The sequence below is a fragment of the Xenopus tropicalis genome, chromosome 2 (assembly GCF_000004195.4).
Source record: "Xenopus tropicalis strain Nigerian chromosome 2, UCB_Xtro_10.0, whole genome shotgun sequence".
NCBI lineage: Eukaryota > Metazoa > Chordata > Amphibia > Anura > Pipidae > Xenopus > Xenopus tropicalis.
The window spans coordinates 29,000,060-29,026,300 of record NC_030678.2 but is presented as its reverse complement, the minus strand read 5'-3'; the positions used below and the strand labels follow the sequence as shown (position 1 = coordinate 29,026,300).

General features: G+C 42.6%; 1 long non-coding RNA gene across 1 annotated transcript; it reads right to left on the bottom strand.

The window, feature by feature from the left end:
- Positions 1-311: 311 nt before the first annotated feature.
- Positions 312-15,698, bottom strand: LOC116408784. Its single transcript, XR_004221239.1, has 3 exons — positions 15,645-15,698; positions 10,826-11,058; positions 312-382 (listed from the first exon to the last, which is right to left on the bottom strand). It is a non-coding gene; the product is annotated as an uncharacterized LOC116408784 (long non-coding RNA).
- Between the last annotated feature and the right edge of the window lie 10,543 nt (positions 15,699-26,241).

Genomic DNA, 26,241 nt, shown 5'->3' with positions numbered 1-26,241 from the left:
AAAACCCAAACTATGTTGGAATAAAGGGGAATATGCAGTTATTCACTCTCCATTATTAAATATTTTGTAGCACCACCTTTTGCAGTAATAGGGCCTACCTTTTAGGGTCTTTGGGGTAAGTAGCTACACATTTGTACACTATTTATGAGCGATGGTGCTCGTGCTCTTTAGCATTCATAGTAAAAGTGTTGTATGCAATAGAAATGGCTTTGCCATTGTTCACTTCATGTGTGTGTATTTATACACGTTGTATCTGTATCACCAATGGAAAAATATATATATTTATGAATTGACAAAATAAAAATCATACCTTTTACTTCTCCATTGTTTTTTTTTTTTAATATTCATATTTTGTTCCTTGCAATAGCAGTTGGTGTGGAAGCTGTGGAACAAATCTAAATGAATTAGATGGCATATCTTTCAAAACTAAAAAACCTATTTAACTATATTGTGTATTTGTTATTTATTGATGATGGTCCCCATGAGCATTTATAGTGGCTCCTCAGCTAACCTGTTAAAAAAGACCAGGGATATTTGATGCCCTACTGATCCTTTAGCTGGTTCAAGAAAACAATAACACAAAGCAATGGCAAGCCAACTCGGCTGGGAGCCCTAGGCAACCCCACAACCTCGGCATGCGCGTGCACACGAGTAGCATCAGGGGCAAGATAGCGTGGAGTAGGGGTAGGCAGAAGTGGTACCTTCATTGTAGAACCCTAGGCAGTTGCCTCTTCTGCCTGAGCACGAAAGCTTGAGCAATAGCAAATGGGCCCCTAAGAGCATCAGTTTTATTGCTGCCTTTAGCCTTTGCCAGTAACGACACTTTCTAAAGGATTTAATGACAGTTTTTCTTGCAAAATAAGCTAACAAATATTAATATTTATTTAGTTGTGGGCATGATAAAACAAATATATAAATCAAGCAAAGTAGAAAAAAAAAATTAAGCGACAATGTCCTTTAATATGGCCTAGTAGTCTGCAGGTACAGTTTGTATTGTTCCTGGCCTGCATGCGTTCCCATGAAGCTCTATGTAGTGTTTTTTCTATCTGGTTCTACTCTCATAGTAGATTGTATTGTCGCCCCTGGATTGCGTGGGTTTCCTCCCACACTCCAATAACATACAGCGAGGTTAACTGGCTTCTGATAAATCTGTCCATAGGGTGTGACTGTGATAGGGAACTTAGATTGTCAGCTTCACAGGGGCAGGTAGTGATGAGAAAGATGTATAATTTCTGTAAAGAACTACAGAATGTTTTGGCATGTCTTAAATAAAGGATGATAATAATAGCTAGAAAGGAAAGTTTGAGAACAAACTTCATGTCACGAATGAAATCTGATCTGTTTTTGGCTTCGCCCACTTTTTCTAACCTTGGGACCACAGTTATATAGTAAAACCACTGTGCAAAGTGTGGGGACCCTGGTTTTAATAGTGTCTGAATGGCAGCAATTAAAATTTCCCCACTGAAAATCAACGAGTGACATCTGATTGGCATTTAATGGCTCCGCCTACTTTTTCTAACCTGGATCTGCAGTTACCCAGTGACTGTGCAACTCTGCAATGTTAGGGACCCTAGGATTAATAGTTAAAAAACGACAGCAGATTCAATTTGAATCAATAAAAGTCAATAGGTAAATTGTAATTGGTGGTTGGTGGGTGTGCCCACTATTTATAACCTTGAGTTGAAGTCACCCAGTGACAAACAGTGGGCACCCTGGCATAATAGTGTGAGAATTTAAAGCAATAAAATTCAAAGGATGAAATCTGATTGGCTGTTACTGGCAGCCAATCCAGTGAAAAACTGTTACCAGTGAAAAACTTTGCAAAGTTGGGGACTCAGGCATAAAAATTGTGAGACTGACAGCATTTTACGCTTCACCATTGAAAGTAAATAGGCAAAATGTAATTTTGGTGGCGGCTCCACCCACTTTTTCTAACTTTAAATGGCAATACCCAGTGACTAACTTTGGAAAGTTTAACAACCCTGGAATTAATACTTAAATAATGGCATCAGTGACGGACTGTGCAAAGTTTGGAAACCCTGATATAAATAGTATGAGAAAGGCAGCATTTTAAATTTAAACCAAAAAAAATAAATCAATAGGTGAATTCTGATTGGCTGTTGGTGGCTCCACCCACTTTTTCTAACTCTGAACTGCAGTTACCTGGTGACTGACCTTAGTATTAATATTTAAAGATTGGCAGCAGTTTAATTTAAATATATGAAGTCTATAAGTGAAATCTGTGTGCCCCGCCCACTTTTCTAAACTTGAGACGTAGTCACCTAGTGACAAACTGTGCAAAGTTTGGGGACCCTGACATTAAACATGTGAGAATGGCAGAAGTTAAAATTTCCCCACTGAAAACAATGAAAGAAATGTGATTGGTTTTTGGCAGCCCCGCCCACTTTTTCTAACCTCGCGTACGTAATCACCCAGTGACTGACTGTACGAAGTTTGGGAACCCTGGCATCAAACCAATAAAATTCAATAGGTGAAATTTGATTGGCTGTTCACAGCTCCGCCCACTTTCGAGCATCCAACAATCATCATATTTTCATTCAGTCTGACCCCATGACTATGTGATTCAAGTTTGGGGAGTGTAGCCTCAAAGCTGTAAGATTGGCCGCAGTTTGAAAATCTTCCCTGCCAAAGTCAATGGGAAAATTGGGGTGTTCGGAGCGGCGCCACAAAACAACGGGGGGCGGAAGCACAAGCAACCTGCTCCGCTATAGGGTGAAGAAGTGTGGAGAGTTTTGGTGTTGCACCCATTAGAAAATGGGGGGGCGCTAAAAATAATAATAATAAAAGAAGAAGCGGAAGAATAAGCCAAAGTCGAAAAACAGTATGTTGGGGTTTTCAACCCAACATAAAAAGCGGAAGAATAAGCTGAAGTGGAAGAATAGTCTGTGGGTTTTCAGCCCAACATAATTATATAGTTTTCTTTCTCCCCACAGGTGTTTATAAGCATAGCCACCTCCACTATAAACCAAAGGGAAGAGGCACAGCTGTGAGACCAGTGCCATTAACATTCTTTAAAGGAGAAGGAAAGGCTAAGTCACTTGGGGGTGCCAAAATGTAAGGTACCCCCCAAGTGACTTAAATCGCTTACCTTTTACCCCGGGCTGGAGCCCCTGTTCGGAGAGAACAGCACCGGCCCGGGGTAGCTGCAGCGCTTCCTCCTTCCGCCTTCGGTCGCGCGCATGCGCAGTAGGGTGAATAGTGGAACTTTAACAGAGAAGTCGGCTTTTTCACTCTACTGCGCATGCGCCTGTCGTTTAGTCCTTCCAAAGCGAAGGCGGAAGGAGGAAGCGCTCCGCTACAGGTACCCCGGGCTGGTGCTGTTTTCTCCTAACAGGGGCCTAACATTTTGGCACCCCCAAGTGACTTAGCCTTTCCTTGTCCTTTAAGCATCTGCAAGGCATTACTCACACTGTACCCTTCATAAAACAAGTCTGGCACCAGGGCCGGAACTAGGGGCAAGCAGCAGAGGCAACTGCCTAGGGCGCAACGTTGAGGTGGCGCCAGGCAGGTACTTCTTCTACCTACCCCTAGCCTGTGCTCCTTTGTCAATGACCCCCCCCTCCCCCATGACGGCATTGCTCATGCACACACATGGGTGGGTGGGGAGGCAAGTTGCAGGGGCGACACGTGAGCTTTGCTTGACAGATCTCAATCACCCATGAAACACACATTTTGTACCTTGCTTATGTGGGCAGCACATTGATTAAGGAACACACCCATGGGCATTGGCTAATTCACCCAAAGACAGAGGAAGTCACTGTACAACCATAATACCGGTGTCTCGCTTACTGCTGCAGGTTTGTGAGCTCTCTTGCTCCAGCACTGGAGCTGTATGTCCTTTAGAGCTTGGCTGTCCAACAGAAGGACAAACAAGCCAGATGTGGGCCTCCAGAGGTGCCAAAGTGGCCCTATCTACTGCACCATCATTTCATTATATTTTTGCATGTAAGGTTCCTGCAGGTTAACTCGATGTGCACACTCACACCCGTGGAACCAGTGCCATGTGATTGTGTTTCCAAATCATGTAAAGCCTCACTGATAAATGGCTTTTAAATGTGTCCATTAGTGTTAAACGGCAGATTTTTGTCTCCACTATTGACCACAATGCTTATGTTAAGAAGCAAATTTATCTTCCTTCTAAATAAGGCTTTGTTTCTCAAAATGTTCAGCGAAACCTACACACGGGCACGTTCTGAACCAAAGGCCTCTCTCCATGTTTTTATTTAGCACTTTGCAGGTTTCTAATTATGTACCCTTCACAGATTTTAACCCTTTAAGTGCCAGCCGAATTCGTCATTTCGGTTCCCCCCAGTGCCAGACGTTTTTTAAGCATTTTGTACTCATTCACTTTAACAATGTTTTTTGGTAGGAAAACCTCCATGAAACTAGGGAAATTATATATCGTTTTTTCGTCACTAATTGGGCTTCGACATACATATCAAATTTTATAACTTTTCTGGAGATATGATGTGTATTTTGGGTGAAATATGTAAAAAAAAAAAAAAAATAATGAAAAATTTCTGTATATTTTGAGGTTTTTTTCCATAGAAAAGTTAATTTTACACACTTTTTTTTGTCGTTTGTAAAAGCCCTGATACTCCCAAGTCCAACGATACCAAATATGTGGTGGTACCCCACAGTTCCTGTCCAGAAGTAACCCCCAAACTAAAGCAATACTTAGTACAATATCACACCAGAACAAAGCAGAAAAGCGCTTGTAACAGTTGATGCAGCATAACTTATATGTAAATCTAAAATATCCCCTCATGTTCGGTATCTTTAGAAACTACAGACCTTCAGGTTTCTAGGTGCAATGTAGTTTTCTCTCAAAAGCCAAATACTTTTTGTCAGTGCATTGTGCAATTTGGAGCTTTTTTTGACATTTTTTTTTTTTTCTAAAACGTAAACTTGGACGCATGATCAAATGTGGATTTCACAAAAAAAAATCTCATAAAAATTTTCTAACAAAGGCAAATTTGAAAGACAAACTTCTCCTGAATAAAATGATGCCCCATATGTATGGGTGCACATAAAGACATGGGCACCAAACACTCCAAAGCAGGGGCAATGCATAAAGGCAATTACAGCTAAAAATTTGGGGGCTGCGCTCTATGTGCACTACCTGCAGTTTTTCAGTGTTAACCCCCCCTACCTGTGAAATAACCCCCACAAACTATATATTTCTGAAAAGTGCACACCTTCAGCTATTCAGAGACACCACTCTTCTCTTTCTACATGGAAAATTGTGGCCGCAGTCCCTTGCAGAAGTCAGCGCTTTGGTCAGAAATCAAGGAAAAACCAGATACAAACCTAGATTTCTCCCCAAAATCCCCATGGCAACTACCGAAATCTTACTAACCATCAATCTGCAAGTTCCCCTGAATAAAACGATACCCCATATGTATGGGTGCACATAAAGACGTGGCCACCAAATGCCCCAAAACAGGGGCAATGCATAAGGGCAATTTCAGTTGAAATTTTGGGGGTTGCGCTCTATGTGCACTACCTGCAGTTTTTCACTGTTAACCCCCCCTACCTGTGAGATAACCCCCACAATCTATATATTTACAAAAAGTGCACACCTTCAGCTATTCAGAGACGCCACTCTTCTCTTTCTACATGGAAAATTGTGGCCGCAGTCCCTTGCAGAAGTCAGCGCTTTGGTCAGAAATCAAGGAAAAACCAGATACAAACCTAGATTTTGATCAGAAATCAAGGAAAAACCAGATAAAAAACCTAGATTTCTCCCCAAAATCTCCATGGCAACTACCAAAAACTTACTAAACCTCAATTTGCAAGTTCCCCTGAATAAAACGATACCCCATATGTATGGGTGCACATAAAGACGTGGCCACCAAATGCCCCAAAACAGGGGCAATGCATAAGGGCAATTTCAGTTGAAATTTTGGGGCTGCGCTCTATGTGCACTACCTGCAGTTTTTCAGTGTTAACCCCCCCTACCTGTGAGATAACCCCCACAATCTATATATTTACAAAAAGTGGACACCTTCAGCTATTCAGAGACGCCACTCTTCTCTTTCTACATGGAAAATTGTGGCCGCAGTCCCTTGCAGAAGTCAGCGCTTTGGTCAGAAATCAAGGAAAAACCAGATACAAACCTAGATTTCTCCCCAAAATCTCCATGGCAACTACCAAAAACTTACTAAACATCAATCTGCAAGTTCCCCTGAATAAAACGATACCCCATATGTATGGGTGCACATAAAGACGTGGCCACCAAATGCCCCCAAACAGGGGCAATGCATAAGGGGGGGCTGTGCTCTATGTGGTCTACCTGCAGTTATATAGTCTAAACACCCCCATACCTGTGAAATAACCCCCGCAAACTATATATTTACAAAAAGTGCACACCTTCAGCTATTCAGAGACACCACTCTTCTCTTTCTACATGAAAAATTGTGACCCCAGTCCCTTGCAGAAGTCAGCGCTTTGGTCAGAAATCAAGGAAAAACCAGATACAAACCTAGATTTCTCCCCAAAATCTCCATGGCAACTACCAAAAACTTACTAACCATCAATCTGCAAGTTCCCCTGAATAAAACGATACCCCATATGTATGGGTGCACATAAAGACGTGGCCACCAAATGCCCCCAAACAGGGGCAATACATAAGGGGGGGCTGTGCTCTATGTGCTCTACCTGCAGTTATATAGTCTAAACACCCCCATACCTGTGAAATAACCCCCGCAAACTATATATTTACAAAAAGTGCACACCTTCAGCTATTCAGAGACACCACTCTTCTCTTTCTACATGAAAAATTGTGGCCGCAGTCCCTTGCAGAAGTCAGCGCTTTGGTCAGAAATCAAGGAAAAACCAGATACAAACCTATATTTCTCCCCAAAATCTCCATGGCAACTACCAAAAACTTACTAACCATCAATCTGCAAGTTCCCCTGAATAAAACGATACCCCATATGTATGGGTGCACATAAAGACGTGGCCACCAAATGCCCCAAAACAGGGGCAATGCATAAGGGCAATTTCAGTTGAAATTTTGGGGGCTGCTCTCTATGTGCACTACCTGCAGTTTTTCAGTGTTAACCCCCCCTACCTGTGGAATAACCCCCACAATCTATATATTTACGAAAAGTGCACACCTTCAGCTATTCAGAGACACCACTCTTCTCTTTCTACATGGAAAATTGTGGCTGCAGTCCCTTGCAGAAGTCAGCGCTTTGGTCAGAAATCAAGGAAAAACCAGATACAAACCTAGATTTTGGTCAGAAATCAAGGAAAAACCAGATAAAAAACCTAGATTTCTCCCCAAAATCTCCATGGCAACTACCAAAAACTTACTAAACATCAATCTGCAAGTTCCCCTGAATAAAACGATACCCCCATATGTATGGGTGCACATAAAGACGTGGCCACCAAATGCCCCCAAACAGGGGCAATACATAAGGGGGGGCTGTGCTCTATGTGCTCTACCTGCAGTTATATAGTCTAAACACCCCCATACCTGTGAAATAACCCCCGCAAACTATATATTTACAAAAAGTGCACACCTTCAGCTATTCAGAGACACCACTCTTCTCTTTCTACATGAAAAATTGTGGCCGCAGTCCCTTGCAGAAGTCAGCGCTTTGGTCAGAAATCAAGGAAAAACCAGATACAAACCTAGATTTCTCCCCAAAATCTCCATGGCAACTACCAAAAACTTACTAACCATCAATCTGCAAGTTCCCCTGAATAAAACGATACCCCATATGTATGGAGCACATAAAGACGTGGCCACCAAATGCCCCAAAACAGGGGCAATGCATAAGGGCAATTTCAGTTGAAATTTTGGGGGCTGCGCTCTATGTGCACTACCTGCAGTTTTTCAGTGTTAACCCCCCCTACCTGTGGAATAACCCCCACAATCTATATATTTACGAAAAGTGCACACCTTCAGCTATTCAGAGACACCACTCTTCTCTTTCTACATGGAAAATTGTGGCTGCAGTCCCTTGCAGAAGTCAGCGCTTTGGTCAGAAATCAAGGAAAAACCAGATACAAACCTAGATTTTGGTCAGAAATCAAGGAAAAACCAGATAAAAAAAACTAGATTTCTCCCCAAAATCTCCATGGCAACTACCAAAAACTTACTAACCATCAATCTGCAAGTTCCCCTGAATAAAACGATACCCCATATGTATGGGAGCACATAAAGACATGGCCACCAAATGCCCCAAAACAGGGGCAATGCATAAGGGGGGTCTGTGCTCTATGTGCTCTACCTGCAGTTATTTAGTCTAAACACCCCCATACCTGTGAAATAACCCCCACAATCAATATATTTACGAAAAGTGCACACCTTCAGCTATTCAGAGACACCACTCTTCTCTTTCTACATGGAAAATTGTGGCCGCAGTCCCTTGCAGAAGTCAGCGCTTTGGTCAGAAATCAAGGAAAAACCAGATACAAACCTAGATTTCTCTCCAAAATTTCCATGGCAACTACCAAAAACTTACTAAACATCAATCTGCAAGTTCCCCTGAATAAAACGATACCTATGTCTGGTTGCACATAAGTACATGGCCGCCAAACCTGAAAATGCATAATATTGGGGCTGCACTCTATGCACCCCTTTTTTTTTGCCTGCACCCTAATGAATGGAATACGCTCGGGTGCAGGCACATGTAGCCGATATACGCATGAAAACGCGTGAGAATGCAAAGTCTCGCGTTTTCATGCGTATATCGGCTACACGTGCCTGCACCCGAGCGTATTCCATTCATTCGGGTGCAGGCACAAGTAGCAGGCGTAGGGCTGAATTTTCGGCAAGCGTTTTTCCACTTGCTGAAAAAATCAGCCCTACGCCATGTGTGGCATCAGCCTAACCCTTGGCAATAGAAACTACCAGAACAATCTTAGCCTTTCTAGAACAACTGAAATCAAATGAAGTTAAAATGGAATAAAACCACTAAAAGCAATCAAAGAACAATAATTGCAATGAAATCGGTGGTCAGAGCCCTGGATCCACCAATGTCACTGCAAAAGCAACCTTTTTGGGGGCACTAAACACACAATAAAGAACAATGCAAAGATAAAACACCATAAAATCAGTAAAATCCAATAAAACCACCTAAACCAACAGAAGAACAATAATTGCAATGAAATTGGTGGTCAGAGCCCTGGATCCACCAACGTCACTGCAAATTCAGCACCCAATAGCAATAAAAAAAGTTACAATACAATACAATAATAAAAAACAGAAATCAATTATGAAAATGCCAAAAAAACACTAAAATGCAACCAAATAAATCAGATAATTATAGAGCAAGATCAGAAATAAAGTTTTAGTAAAAAAAAAAGACTGCCAAAGAAAGCAAAGAAAGAAAGAAAAGAAAAGAAAGATAGAAAAAAAAAAAAAAAAAAAAAAAAAAAAGTGTAAGTGTAAGTGTGTGTGTAAGTGTCTGTGTGTGCTTGGGAAAGTTGTAAATAAGTGTGTATGTGTACAAAAGTGTAATAATGACAAAGATAGAAGAAAAAATTGAAAAAAAAAAAAAAAAAAAATTTTAGACAGTTGAGATAGAAATAAGCAAAATAAACAGTGGTTAGAGAGTTGTAGTTCAGCTTACACAATGCAGGCAGGCGATCAGGGCGACCAATCCAGCAGGAAGGCAGCAGGAAGGCAGCAGGGGGGCTCCAGCAGTCTCACGTGGCAGCAGGAGTGAAGAGGCGACGGCGGGGGCGGCGACAATTAAAGGGACAGCAGTGGACACGTCATCAATGCGTGTCCACTGCTGTCATTGGCTGAGGACCCGGATCGGCGGCGCTGGGGGACCGGATCTGTAAGTATGACCTTACTTGCTCGTTGCCTAGGGGGTTGTGAAGGGTTTACAAGCGCTGCGCTGCTTTAAAAGCGAGCGCAGCGCTTGTAAACCTGATAGTGCTGTAGGACGTAGATTCTACGTCCTGTGGCACTTTGGTCCTTTGCTACCCAGGACGTAGAATCTACGTCCCATGGCACTAAAAGGGTTAAAGGGGTTGTTCACCTTTAAGTAAACTTTCAATATTTTATAAAATGGCCAATTATAAGCAATTTTTCAATTGGTCTCCATTATTTATTTTCTAGATTTTTTTAAATATTTCCCTTCTCCTTCATACTCTTTCCAGCTTTCGAAAGGGGGTCACTGTAATACTTTTTATGACTTATCCATCTAATCAGGTCCTCTCCTATTCATATTCCAGGCTCTCATTCAAACCACTACCTGGTTGCTAAGATAATTTGAGATAGCTGCTAAAATTCAAACTGGAGAGCTGCTAAACAAACTCCAAATAATTAAAAAAAAACACAAATAATAAAGACCAATTGCAAATTGTCTCAGAATATTACTCTCTACATTGTCCTAAATGTTAACATTAACAGTTAAAGGTAAACAACCCCTTTTAAAGTGCCACAAGTGGCCAAGCTATCATAAAAGTAGTAAATGGTGGATTAGACTAATTGTATTTGCTTAGCTTCATGTAGAATGATAGCAATGACAGCAAGTTTAGAAGCAAAGTGGCAAATGGGGGGAGGGGCTTCTTCTGATGCCGCTGTGAATGGACATACTTGGCGAGTGCTCCGTTTTGGACTGTGTTTTCAGCTACATTTTATAATGTTAGACTTGATGGCATGATTTCTGCTTCAGCACAAAATGTTGACCTAAACCTCCTCCTAGAAGAAATTAAGGCCACACAAAAATAGGAGAGGGCCGAACTCAAGACAGAGCTCTGTGCTTTCACATCCCAACTTGGCACATTCAAAAGTAATCATTGAATACCGAACCGAGCTAAATAAGAACTTACTTACCAAACATGGTAAAAAGGTACTGAAACTCCGGAGGCTCCAAGAGGATGCAGGGAATAGCAGCCAGTGCAGTAGCCTTCAGAGGACATACAGATCCCTGAGGCAAGGCAGATCCTCATACAGCTCTTCAGCCAACTGCTGGGAAGAAACTCCATCACAATCCTTATTGATTGCATTCGTCGGGTTGCAGCGGCACGGAAGGGACAGCCAAGGGGCCTAGTCTGTTGCCTCCATAACTATGCCATAAAAGAACAAATATTGTGCAAGGTCAGAGATACTTAAACACTCAAAATTGAGGATGATGAAATAGGAATTTTTCAGAATCTATCCTATTCTACAGTCCTTATTAACCCTAACTCATTCACATCATTACTGCATGATAAGCAAATACAATATATATGGGCTTTTCCTTTCACCAGCGGAAGTTACCATAGGCGGAGGGTGAATTATCTGTTTGTGGAAGCTAAAAGCCAAACAACTGAAAACATATCTAAAGTTAAGGGAAAATTACATACATTTGTATTTGTTTTTTTTATTTTACTATATGGCCAACTGATTTAAAAATTGGAACACTCAGTGTGCAGGGTAGTTATAATACATTTTATGCTTTTCAGGGGACCTGAAAAAGATTTAGTAAAATCCCGGGAAAATGTAAAATCTGGTAGATGTATTATACCTTATATAGTACATAGTAGGACTACAAAACAACTGTGTAAAATAAGGGAAATTTTAAATCAGGGTATGTAAAACTGAGGTTTTACTTTACTGCAATATCCATGGAGTTAAAGGTGCAGTATTGTGTGAATAAGATATAGAATGTTAAATTTACAAAGTATGGTGCTTACATGTAAAAACTATAATCATGCTCTGCTTTCAATGTTTGAAGCCTAATCCCCATGTAACTTGTGAAAGCATTTGTGCTCCACAGTACCAATGCAGTTCCATAGCACAGGAATCCCTTTTGCTTCCAATAAGAGAGATCACACTGACAGCCCAAGTGCTATGTAAAAAGATGGCTCTCCTACCAGACAGCAATCTCACAAAATGTAGAGGGAACCTTGATGTAAAACATTTAATAAAAGTACATCACACAAATTCCTGCACAGGGACACTGGCCTTTGTGGGAAAGACCATTATACATCATTATATAAGAACATACTTTGGGTGGTGACTGCTAGTTCCATATCAGACTTCCACCAACACCTGCTTGCAGGAGCTGCCATTTCTCTGTGCTCCCACCTCAAATTGCTGGCAGTTACTTCTCACAAATCAGTTTGAGCCTTCCTGGCAGAATCAGGTGTTGGGAGCATCTCTTACTGCCAGGACCTGCTGTTCCTAAGAGGGAGGTATGAGCAAACCAAACAGCGGCCACAAATGACCACTGATGGCTCAGCAATACGAAGTCCTCCAGGAAATGCTGCAGGCTGTACAGTAGGTTTTGCTTTGTTATTTTCTTTCTTTCTTTTTTGCAATTAGTTGGGATGTGTTAGGCATGTTCGGGGAGGCTCAGCCCAAGCCTTAATGACAATCTACCTATGATCAGCTACTTTAATTGCACTACATCAAATGAAGCTCCTCAGCAACCCATTATATTTAACATGGTTATCTGCCTGCATCCCTGTACATACACCATGGTTCACCCCCCAGCCCAGTATTTATCAGATGGTTCTCCCCCTACAGCACTGTACATACCGCATAGTTCTTTCCTTGCAGCCTTGAACATATTGCATCGTTCTCCCTCCACAGCCCTGTAAATACCACATAGTTCTCTCCCTGCATCCCTGTACATACCACATAGTTCTCTCTCTGCAGCCCAGTATGTATCATATGGTTCTCCCCCTACAGCCCAGTACATACCAGATAGTTCTCTGCCTGCAGCCCAGTACATGCCGCATGGTTCTCCCCTGCAGCCCAGTACATGCCGCATGGTTCTCCCCCTGCAACCCAGTACATGCCGCATGGTTCTCTCCCTGCAGCCCAGTACATGCCGCATGGTTCTCCCCCTGCAACCCAGGACATGCCGCATGGTTCTCTCCCTGCAGCCCAGTATGTATCACATGGTTCTCCCCCTACAGCCCTGTACCTACTGAATGGTTCTTCCCCTGCAGCCCAGTACATTCCAGATAGTTCTCTGCCTGCAGCCCAGTACATACCAGATAGTTCTCTGCCTGCAGCCCAGTACATACCAGATAGTTCTCTGCCTGCAGCCCAGTACATACCAGATAGTTCTCTGCCTGCAGCCCAGTACATACCAGATAGTTCTCTGCCTGCAGCCCAGTACATACCAGTACATACCAGATAGTTCTCTGCCTGCAGCCCAGTACATACCAGATAGTTCTCTGCTTGCAGCCCAGTACATACCAGATAGTTCTCTGCCTGCAGCCCAGTACATACCAGATAGTTCTCTGCCTGCAGCCCAGTACATACCAGATAGTTCTCTGCCTGCAGCCCAGTACATAGCAGATAGTTCTCTGCCTGCAGCCCAGTACATAGCAGATAGTTCTCTGCCTGCAGCCCAGTACATAGCAGATAGTTCTCTGCCTGCAGCCCAGTACATAGCAGATAGTTCTCTGCCTGCAGCCCAGTACATAGCAGATAGTTCTCTGCCTGCAGCCCAGTACATAGCAGATAGTTCTCTGCCTGCAGCCCAGTACATAGCAGATAGTTCTCTGCCTGCAGCCCAGTACATAGCAGATAGTTCTCTGCCTGCAGCCCAGTACATAGCAGATAGTTCTCTGACTGCAGCCCAGTACATAGCAGATAGTTCTCTGCCTGCAGCCCAGTACATAGCAGATAGTTCTCTGCCTGCAGCCCAGTACATAGCAGATAGTTCTCTGCCTGCAGCCCAGTACATACCAGATAGTTCTCTGCCTGCAGCCCAGTACATACCAGATAGTTCTCTGCCTGCAACCCAGTACATACCAGATAGTTCTCTGCCTGCAGCCCAGTACATACCAGATAGTTCTCTGCCTGCAGCCCAGTACATACCAGATAGTTCTCTGCCTGCAACCCAGTACATACCAGTACATAGCAGATAGTTCTCTGCCTGCAGCCCAGTACATAGCAGATAGTTCTCTGCCTGCAGCCCAGTACATACCAGTACATAGCAGATAGTTCTCTGCCTGCAGCCCAGTACATACCAGATAGTTATCTGCCTGCAGCCCAGTACATACCAGATAGTTCTCTGCCTGCAGCCCAGTACATACCAGATAGTTCTCTGCCTGCAGCCCAGTACATACCAGATAGTTCTCTGCCTGCAGCCCAGTACATACCAGATAGTTCTCTGCCTGCAACCCAGTACATACCAGATAGTTCTCTGCCTGCAGCCCAGTACATACCAGTACATAGCAGATAGTTCTCTGCCTGCAGCCCAGTACATACCAGATAGTTCTCTGCCTGCAGCCCAGTACATACCAGATAGTTCTCTGCTTGCAGCCCAGTACATACCAGATAGTTCTCTGCCTGCAGCCCAGTACATACCAGATAGTTTCTCTGCCTGCAGCCCAGTACATACCAGATAGTTCTCTGCCTGCAGCCCAGTACATAGCAGATAGTTCTCTGCCTGCAGCCCAGTACATACCAGATAGTTCTCTGCCTGCAGCCCAGTACATAGCAGATAGTTCTCTGCCTGCAGCCCAGTACATAGCAGATAGTTCTCTGCCTGCAGCCCAGTACATAGCAGATAGTTCTCTGCCTGCAGCCCAGTACATACCAGATAGTTCTCTGCCTGCAGCCCAGTACATACCAGATAGTTCTCTGCCTGCAGCCCAGTACATACCAGATAGTTCTCTGCCTGCAACCCAGTACATACCAGATAGTTCTCTGCCTGCCAGCCCAGTACATACCAGTACATAGCAGATAGTTCTCTGCCTGCAGCCCAGTACATAGCAGATAGTTCTCTGCCTGCAGCCCAGTACATAGCAGATGGTTCTCTGCCTGCAGCCCAGTTACATAGCAGATAGTTCTCTGCCTGCAGCCCAGTACATACCAGTACATAGCAGATAGTTCTCTGCCTGCAGCCCAGTACATACCAGATAGTTCTCTGCCTGCAGCCCAGTACATACCAGATAGTTCTCTGCCTGCAGCCCAGTACATACCAGATAGTTCTCTGCCTGCAGCCCAGTACATACCAGTACATAGCAGATAGTTATCTGCCTGCAGCCCAGTACATACCAGATAGTTCTCTGCCTGCAGCCCAGTACATACCAGATAGTTCTCTGCCTGCAGCCCAGTACATACCAGATAGTTCTCTGCCTGCAGCCCAGTACATACCAGATAGTTCTCTGCCTGCAGCCCAGTACATACCAGATAGTTCTCTGCCTGCAGCCCAGTACATACCAGATAGTTCTCTGCCTGCAGCCCAGTACATACCAGATAGTTCTCTGCCTGCAGCCCAGTACATACCAGATAGTTCTCTGCCTGCAGCCCAGTACATACCGCATGGTTCGCCACTTCAGCCCTGTATATGTCACCCATATGACTCATGTCGTTAGTGTTAGAACTATCCAGTTTCAGATATTCTTTAAACCTGATTTTAACACTAAACAGTAAAGTGAAATGGGGTCTCCGAAATACATTATCAGTATAATAGGGTTAGCTGAATTTCCTGCAGTCATGTGCATATCACAAGCTTTTCTCCCCAGCAGCCCCATACACAAAGCAGTGTTCCCCAGCAGCCCAGTTCCCTGTGTGCCTTCCTGCATCCCTCACTCGCATCATTCCACCCAAGTACAGTGGGCCTCCTGCATCCCACTCCCTCCCAAAGCCACTCAAAGGCGGCCCTCCTGCACACCTTCTCAAAACAACCGCCCCTATAGCAAACCTTTAATCATTGTAGCGCTGTAGCTTTCTGCCACTTTAACTCGGTGGCACTGGGGCCCACAATAATTCTGCGTTTCCAATCCCCCCCCCGTGCATGGGCTCTGCTGCCCGGCCGTCACGTGGTGCTGTGACGCTGTCACTCCCTGCAGATCCCCAGCAGCACAGGAGCGGCACACTCGGGCCATGTGATTTCAAGCTGCCCCGCCCACTTCTTCGTCACATGACTTTGACATCACGACCTCCTCAAGGCACTCCATTCTGGTATCCCAAGCTGAACTGCCCCGTTAAAGTCCTGGCTGTGGAGACAGTAGCCTCATTCCTGTGCCCAGCCCCACAAAGGTAACCGCTCTTTCCAGCATGTTATGCTTCTGCATGCTGCCCCCTGCAACTGTGTAGTGAGGGGTTGTGCCAGCTGTTGTATTTGTGTCCGTACTGCGGTGCCTGTAGTGCATGGGTTGTATATTATGGGCTGTTACTGTGCATTAAGGTTGCTAAGCAGCTGTCATCCTCTAAAACGCTGGTTCTTAATCTGGCAGTGCCCACATGTAGCTGAACTACTATTCCCTGCTGTCTGTAACATCAAGATCAGGCAAGTGAAAGTTGTAGTTCTAATACATTTTGGAGCTAAGCTGTTATGTACTATAGATTGGGGCCTGAATAAAGTTTAAAATCCCTGCGCTCTTTAGGGTTTAGACTACAATTCCCAGCATTCTTCCAGCGCTGCCCCATGTTCAGCAGATGATGCAGTTCAGTAGTTGTGTGCAGAATGGTTCTCTTTGCTATAATGTAGGGAACACAGACATATTTTAGTTCAATTTTTGGCTCTCCTAACAGTTTGTAAGCACTGCTTTTTATAGGCATTACAAATGACGGAATGTACAGCATTCTTATTATCTGTGCACCCCCCCAAGACCCATCAGTTCATAATGATTTGTCATGTGTTACACTTCTGCTATACTGAACACAATATAAGGGCAGCACAGTGCTACACAATGCAGTCCCCTAGATCAGTGCTGTCCAACTTCTGCGGTGCCGAGGGCCAGAATTTCTTGCGCATACATGGCGGAGGGCCGCTAATAGAAGCCAGTTTTGACCACTCCCCCTTTTAAACCACACCTTACCCACTTCAAACCACACCCATTTTATCACAATGGTGTTAGTGGCAGAAAAAACCCAAATGCTTGGTCCTCACTGCAGGGATATCAACCATCATTCATATGTGAAATAATTATATTATGTCATATTAAGACACACCCTAAAATCCATATGACTTCTCCTCCCCTGTGTGTAGCACAGCAACCCCCAGCATTTAATTACAGACCTTAGGGACCATTTAATGGCTATTTCCAACTGCTAACAAACTCCCAGAACAAACCCCTGCCAGGTTCACCTCCCACAGGCAGCATAGTGTAGAAAGAGTATGGCACACACAGGCAGCACTCTGCCTGGCCTACGCTACCTGTGTGTGCCATACTCTGCCTGCCCTATGATGCCTGTGTCTGCCATATGCTGCCTGTGTGTGCAATACCCTCCCTGCCCTATGCTGCCTATGTGCCATACTCTGCCATACCCTATGCTGTCTACACACAGGCAGCATAGGCCAGGCAGTACATACAATGTCTGAGGTGTGAACAGACGAACAATGTGGGTGATTACAGCCCAAACCTGAGGTGTGAACACTGCAGGGGGGTGAAGAATGCCATAGATTAAAATGTGTGAACAGTACAGAAGATTACATGTTTAAAACAATACAGGGGGATTACAGGCTGAATCTGAGGTGAGAACCATGCGGGGGGGGGGGGCAGTTAATCTCAGTACTGATACCATTTAAAGCTTACACAAGGGTAAAACATCAAAGCAGCACAGACAGGTGGGGGGCCACAAAGAGGGGGGTCGAGGCCGCCATGCGGCCCGCGGGCCGCCAGTTGGACAGCACTGCCCTAGATCAACTATGTTTGCAAAAGGAGATACAAATACATCTTTATGCACTGCAGAATATTTTAGTGCATTTATCCTGCAATTACCATTACTTAGCAGTTACTTCTCAATAATCTTGGTGGGTTAGTGGAGTAAAAAGCACTTTACTCTCTCTGTGTAAGTGATGTGTTTAAAAAATCAGGAAGTTCTGTTGTTCCTGCTGCTGAGGGTTTAAGTTAATATACATTTTGCTTAAAGGAACAGTTAGGCTGATGTCACGTGGGGATGATTCTCGGTCTGCGGAGAATCAGCCTCCTAACTTGCCTGCACCCAAAAGCATTGTGTCGGCCTGGGTGCAGGCACATGTGGTGGATAACTGCTCCGAATTGTGAACTCTAGTGTTCTTTGCCGATATCCGCTGTGTGTGCCTGCAACCGGGTCAACACAATGTTTCCGGGTGCAGGCAAGGTAGGAAGCTGATGACAGTGGCAATGCTGATTCTCAGCCAACATTTTACTACAATGTGTTTTTGGGCTCTGGCACACGGGGGAGATTAGTCGCCCGCGATTAACTCCCTGTTCGCGGGCGACTAATCTCCCCGAGTTGCCTCCCCCTGCCATCCCACCGGCGAACATGTAAGTCGCCCCGTGTGCCAGAGCCCTGAATGTGTCTTTGCTTCAGAAGCACTACTATAGTTAATATAAACAAAGTTACCGTATAGCCATGGAGGCAGCTGTTCAAGTTTAAAATAGGGCTAAATGACACAAGTTACATAGGAGATAATGGATAAGCTCTGTAAAACACAATTGCATTCTACATTCTTATCTGTTGTCTTCTTTGTAAACCTGTGCCTTTATTCCAACTTGAATGGCTGCCTCCTTGGCTACACAGCAGCTTATTTATATAAACTATAGTAGTGTTTCTAAAGCAACCCTAGAACTTTTACCACTGCAGGACAACAGTACATTATATTTTAATTACTTTAAATTGTTTTGGTGTTACTGTTCCTTTAAGGCCCATGGGCCCCTTTGCAAAGTTTGTTGCAGCGTCATCTCCTTTCTATACCCACACCAGTATCTCCATTGACTCCTGTGCTTTTCATTTTAAATTGCACGTGCATAGTGCACAAATGTGTGCAAAACAGAGAGTTTATGTGTGTGTAGATTCTATTCATAAGGTGTTTGTGTCCCTACACTCTCCAACTTGCACCAAGTGCCATGTACCCTTTGCTCCTGCCCTAATGAATTCCACACAAGGGCACGCATTCATTAGCGGCTTGCATTAATAACTGCAACTGACTTGCTCCAAGTGAATCAGATGTTATAAAAGGAAAGGTAAAAACTAAGTAATCTTTATCAGAAAGGTCATATGTAAATACAGCCATACATACTTATAGAAACACTGCACCGACTTCTCTGTCAAAAGAAACAGGATTTGTTGTCTCTTTGTTTTCCTGTGCCTGTGAGTCTGCACAGCTCTCTCCTCTCTCCTGCTCTCCCCCCTCCCTCAAGAATGCTAAGAACTCCCTCCCACCCTTAGGAATGTGTGGGGAGACTTAAGGGCACTATTGAGAGATCTGAAGGTATGCCTGCAGCTTGAGATTTATTAGCCTTTCCTTCTCCTTTAATGCTAGAAGTAAATAACAAAACATACTTGTTTATTCAATTTACCAAATTGGACACAAGTCAGCATCTGTATTTGTGCACCATACACAAGCTGCAGTGGATGCAGTTTAGCATGTGCTAGCAATGGCACTGGAACTCTGCATTATGGGTAAAACAACATTTGTATCTCATATAGGTTTATAGTACAGAACTTGCCGTGGACACACCTGCAGTTACACTGAAATTCAGGTGAGAAGTCAGCATTATGGATAAAAAAAAAAAAAAAAAAATAGATTCCAAAATTTGCACTTTTGCACTTTGCCCAAATACAAAATCTCCAAAGTTGATCTAAGGGAAGTGGCACACGGGGAGATTAGTCGCGCCGCAACAAATCTCCATTGTCGTGGGGGACCTAATCTCCCCTCAATGCCATCCCACCGGCTTCAGTATAAATCACCGGTGGGATGACATACACTTTGTTGGATGTCCCCCAGTCGCCTGAAGTTGTCTTTAGAGGAAACTACGGGCGACTGCGGGACATCGCAGTGACGCGTATGCCATCCCACCAGCAATGGGTTGGATGGCATTGCAGAGACCGCGCGCAATGGGTTGGATGGCATTAGTCGCCCGCGACAACAGAGATTTGTTGTGGCGCGACTAATCTCCCCATGCTGCCACTGCGGGTGAAGACACACAGAGCTACTAGTAGCAGCTACTTGCCACGGCTACTAAACTAGACAATGCTGATCATTTACTGATAATTGTCTCTACGTGTGTTTTAGCAAAGGCAGTTCTCTGTATTGTCTATGGCCAAGGGTATTTTCTGGGATTTAGTAGCCGTGACAAGTTGCTGCTACCAAGTAGCTCCGTGAATCTTCACCCTAATACCAAACTGAGCTCGCAAAATAAAAGAATGTTTATTATCATCTTTATGCTAGTCTCCTTTATAGCACCTGCGGGTATAGGCTTTTATAGAGCATGCAGAAATCAGTCTTGTGATTTCACTTGGCAGGCCTGGCAAATGGTGTGAGTGATGGCACTGCTGTTTGACCTGATGCCAAGTATGCCGGTACGAACAGGGGAATTATATATTGGCATGTGCAATTTCTGCAAGGTCACGCATAAAGATTGGGCTGGTGAGCAGAATAAGGGGCATCACTCTGCATTCTAAAATACCGGATACCAGAGAGAAGGGTTCAATCTGCACCTCAGAAACTGTGTAAAAAACATGTTGCATAGGACGCTTCACAGTGTGCTATAGGGGCCGTCTTTGCCCTTATCCCAGTTCCCATAGGCTTACCAGAAAGCTGGTACTGTCAACACTGCTAAACATATGCCAAGTTCCCAAAACAGAGGACCATAAATTGTAGTCTAAAAATAAGAGTTTGCAGTTTCTTTACTTTATGCATGTTAGTTGAATAATGGGACACGTGGCGCATCACAGCCCACAACCCATGAGCAAAAATATGGCGCTTTGTATGATATGATCCTCCTTGAGCTTTGGATACCTGTTAATTATGATTATAATAAATCATCCTAATACTGATTCTGGGACAAATTGCAATCCCTTATTATGGGCTAAAAAATACAGCAATTTGTGTGCATTTTAAATGCTTTGCACTGCCATATCAGTACCTGAGGCCCAGAGTGTTATTCAGGTTCATTAACAGGAATAAATTTTGATTTATATTTTTTAAGCTATGCTGAATAGATAGATTGATTCTGGTGTTAGCTGGCACTGACACTGCAATATTTGCTGGCCCACTGTTCGTACATTTTGATCCCGACAGATAAGTTTGGATTGTTGTAACAATTTACTTTAAACATTATGGGAACATTTGGGACAGTGGGCCCTTTAATGTTTGTACTATAGTTTTGCTAAATTATCAATCTATTTCATTCCGCATTAAGAAAGGCATGATACAGGTATATCATTAACGGTTCTTGCAGTCTGTCTTAGCAGTAAAGAACTGAACAGGTGGCGGATAAGCAGGGTTTGTTCCATTCTTAGAAAAATTCTGTTCATTAACGAAGTAGTGGGCAACAATAACTCCAATGTCACCATGGCTCTAATTTTAAAAATGCTCTGAAAGACTATCTCTTTTAAAAGTGTTATATTTTCTTTGTGTTATTTCACAGATTATAATGATTGTGGGAACAGTAATATTACCTTCACAATGGACGTGGGCTTTTATAACAGTCAAGAATAAAATAAACATTGAATTCAAGGCAGCTTATAATGGCTTGAAAGAGCGGGAACCCACGTTACTTGCCTTGGTAATCAGCAAGAATGGCTGCAAGCCTTAAAGCAGCGCCTCTTAACAGTCTCTATGCGCAGTGCCGAAGCAACAGAAGGGTGTTAGCAAGCAGTGTGGATAATACCATACATTCCGTTCAAGACTCTGTGCATAAGTTACCAGTACTGGCTTGACTAGATAAGAAATCCATGGTGATGAGAATAAATAGAAAGAATTGGCCTACCCATGTGTGGCCACCGACATGAATGGCTTCTTACGAGGGAAAGAATATTGATCTGCTGATTCTACTCATAAGGTGTTATGCAGTACCTGCATCGCTGTTCAGAAATTACCAAATAAACATGTGGATACGGCGGATCACCAACGTCGGAACTTGATGTCAGCACGCCGTACGGAAAGTGTGTATAAAAGTGCAAGCATTTCAAGCATTGGATGCGCCTAAAGTTGTCAACTTCAGTAGGGTCGGTATGGTTGCCCTTTTGTTTTTTAAATAAATTAAAATGCTGTGTAAATCAGCTTGAACAGATGATGTTTATTCGTGCCCATGTAATAAAGACGTTCAGCTTATGTATTACGGATCTTACAATACCACAATCTACAAAATAATTGTCCGAGCCGAGAACGCATTGCTGGAATCCTAGAAATTACTCTATATTATACATAATTTTACCTTATATACTACATATTCGCGTTAGTATATGAACTGAATGGCTCGACAAATACGTCGGATACACTATAAGACAGGACTCTGACTTCGAGCGTTAACCCACTTGCATGTCATCCAAAAGTAACTCTTATCTTGTACAAATGTTCGCATCGCAGGCTCTAAAGGCACATGCCTTTCAAGGGGGGCCTTATTCAGTGGGGCACTAAACGTTAGATTAGTGTCTTAGTTGCACTGAGAAAAACATGTGGCAGTCCAGCTTTGAGGGACCTCAACATTTATTGACTATGAAAGAGAGTGTAAAAAGCACAAAGTGGAAAGAAAAATATCTAAATGACAGGAGCATACCTCTAGGATGTTGGGGTGTGCACTTCTTGTAACAACGAGTTAAAACAGATTTTAATAGATTGGATTCCATGGCAGGAATCAGCAAACTATGACTTACCTTAGTATCTGAATAAGCTGGCTGGTAGACGAGAAAGGTGATCCCAATACCACCCAGTATTGCCTTGGGTTGTAGATTTTCACTACAAGAATGGAAATTTAGGACCTTAGAAAATTCTAAGTTTCGATTAAACAAGGGGGACAAGCAGCTGGATTTTTACTTATGAGATGACCAAACAGCATTTGTAGCTGAGGAAGCAGTTCAGATCACCTGCATGGTTCTCACCACATTTCTGAGTATCTGTCTGACATAACATACTATGTGTACAAGGCTGGAGGACACCAAAGATTGTACTTTGCAACCAGTGCGATCTCAGTGGGAGCCAAATGAGACCTCTGCAATGCCATGGAAGCGAATGCCAAGGTGACTCCTGAATGAGTGCATTCCAGAGTTTTAACACAGATCCCACCATTTTTAAAATCCTCCACACTGACAGCAGACCTTGAAATTACCATCATGGTGCAGTTCATATGAGGAACTTTTATTCATGTCCACCGTGCACTTTTGGAAAGCCGAGATGTAATCCCCAGGATCTTCACCAACTGGATTAATAATAGAAAAATATAATAGGTAAGTATTATTATAGTAGAAGGTGATTAGAGTGTAAGAAGGATTTAAATGTATAAAATAATTAAAAAAGTTAAAATAGGTAATAATATATGATATAAATATATAAATAAAAAAAAATTAATAAAATAATAATAGATAAAATAAAAGATATAATTAATAATAAGATTGTGAAAATAAAAAAATAGTAACAAAGACTTAAAAATAATAAAAAGGATAATGAATAATATTAATATAAGCAATAATAGAAAAATAAAATGTAAAAAAATAAAAATGAAATAATAATTTGATATAAATATTAAATAATAAGAATGATAAATAATAATATATTAGTATTATATATATAAGTAAAGTAAAAAGATAATAATAGGATAAAAATTTTTTTTAAAGGATAAAACAATTAAAGATAATAAGATTCTATTAATATAAAAGTAAAAAAAGTATTGAAAGATAAATATTAAATAATTAAAGAGAAATTATATTTATAGTATAAAGTATATAGATATAATAAGTAAAAGAAAGAAATATAATAATAAATAAGTAAAAATTAGATAAAATATATAATAGGATATTAAGAATAGAGATAAATATAAATAGATAAGAATTAATTTTTTTATTAATAATATAAGATCTTCTTAATTATTTCTTTCTTGTTTCTTGTTTTTTTTTAACCTTTGGGTACAAATTAAGCTGGGAAGATGCACTTTGGAAAAAAACGTGTTGGCCTTCATGTTAGTGGATAATCATACTAACTGACATTGTTTTTTGGGGTGGTCCAGCTTTTTGATCAGCCGGATCAAAGCGTTTCTTAGGCCCCAGTTGCTCTTCTTTTGAACGCCCCTGCCATATTGGTCTCATCAAAACATTAGTTCAAATGAGTCGTGGAAAGATGAACATAAACTGGTAATGAGTCAAATGGTCCGGTAGTAGAGGCCACAGTAGTGTGAGGCTGTTTGGAAATAACTGACAAGGTGTGCAGGGGATGAAGAACTGGAACAAGGAACAGAAGCTCTTGACTGTGGTCGCTGAGCATTGTAGGAAAGGTAATGATAAAGTATGCATCCGCCTCTGTTCAGGTTACTAGTGCGCCAATATATCCAAGGGGAAAACAGACCTCCAGGTAAGTAAGCCAAATAGGAAAGCAGGGGCCCTAACTAATGCAGAGGAAAAGTCAAAGGAACTATTACTTCTGATAGTTTTTTAATCCTGTTCAAGCCCTTCGAAGACTTGAAAAACTGGACAACTTTCTACTTAGGGGCTTACATAGTACTTTTACTGCCGGTTGAAAAATCTCTAAAATATTTCACTTAGTCTTTTGGGTCTTTTCAAAGAGATATGGCAAGCCTTGGGTGTCATGATTGCAGGATTGTTTTTGCTGGAAAGATTCATACACGCACCCAAAAACCCTCTTTTGCTAGAAGCGTTATATTTTTAGTTCGTAATCTTAGTAGACAACCATCCAAAGGAGATTCCACTCTTCCCCCCTTTTGCAAATGCTTGAGTCATTACTGCAACTGCACACACCAAGAAGAAAGAGCTTCTTAAAGATGGTGGGAAGATTTTACAGGGCCCTGCTTTTTTGAGTTCCACACCCATTTCAAAAGGTCTTTCCCCCACCTTGTCCTTCTTTACTCCTCAGTCGCCTTTGTGCTCCATAAATCCGCTTTTCCTGCATACTTTCCCAATCTACCACAAATTTATCTTAACGTAACCAGTCAAGAAGAACTGAAGAACGAGAGTCAATGGCCGGGAGCTAGTATTTCAGCTGTGGCAGCAAATTGATGGTATCCTCTGTGAGATTAACCCTGAAGGATTGGAGATCCTACTCCTTTTGTCTTGTCTTGTGACTTGAAGAAAGCACAGCAGTCTATGCTGCATGGTTCTTTTTGAACCGGTAAGCCCAGGCTTTAGGTCAAAAAATAATTCAAATAAATACCTGTTGAAACCACTATAGGGGCTATGAAAGTCCTTCACATCTTAATGGAATTTACCTATATACAGATTGCTTTTGTAGCAACAGTTTGATTTACGTTTGGGCTACAGGCATTCCTGTCTAAATTTACTTAACCACGTTCTCAGATAATTTATTGGGTTGGAAACCTCAGGTGAAGAGAGAAGTTGCTGTCAGGAGGAGCTGAAGATGAAGAAGTGGTTGGTGATAGCCCAGTATCCTCTGCAACTTTGGAGGGCAAGACAAACCATATAGATCAAAGTCATCTCTCATGAGCTCCTGGACTAACTTTGGTGTCACTTTCCAATGACAGGTTACCTAGCAGAAAATGAGGAATTTTCAGGGTACTTTTATGTAAGTGACCCACTTCACCACAAGAGCGCAAGTCTCTTAGTTTAGGGAGGTTAAGTGACAAGAGCAGTGCAAGTGAAGTCTCCTGGGGGATGAAAAAGTTACAGACAGTGATTCACTAAAAGAGAAGGGGAAGCTTGAAATCTGGGAAGAAGCAAGTCGCAGGATTTGAAACAAAGTGAAGATCTGAGAAGAAGAGGATAGGGAACCCTCTCCTGGGCTTCTCTGAGCTAACGTTGTCGTCAACACTGATGTATCGGTGGATACAGTCCTAGCCAGTGAAAGAGAGAGGGAACGAGGAAAGAAGAGCAAGACCTAAATAACCAAAAACAGAGGAAAGGAGCAAAAGATTCTAATAGGTAAGGCTTGTAATTTTGTATTTCTTCAAGTTTTGTCTCTCTCTTTTCTTTGTCCTGGTCAGTGACTTTCATATACGTTATGGGCACTCAAGTCAGAGGTTTTCGACAGTGCTACTTGACAGTCTGAAGAACTAGCAAAAGTACTGAATCAATAGACTAACCACATGGGATAGGAAAAAGGACTGGAGTAAAATCTTTAGCTGTAAGAATAAAGCACTCATAGAAAGCAATATCCAAAGTGTAGAGAAGGAAAAGAATCCCTCCTAATCCTAAACTGGCCTAAAGGTGGCCATACACGCACCGATTAATCGTACTAACGCTCGTTTCGTACGATAATCGGTGCGTGTTGGCATGTCCGGCGAGTCGACCGATATCGCAGGAAAGCTGCTATATCGGACGTACTCGCCGATGCGGAACCAGTTTGAAAATTTTGAATCAGGCGCGCCAATAGAAGGCGCCTGACCAAAATTCTCCCTTCAAGA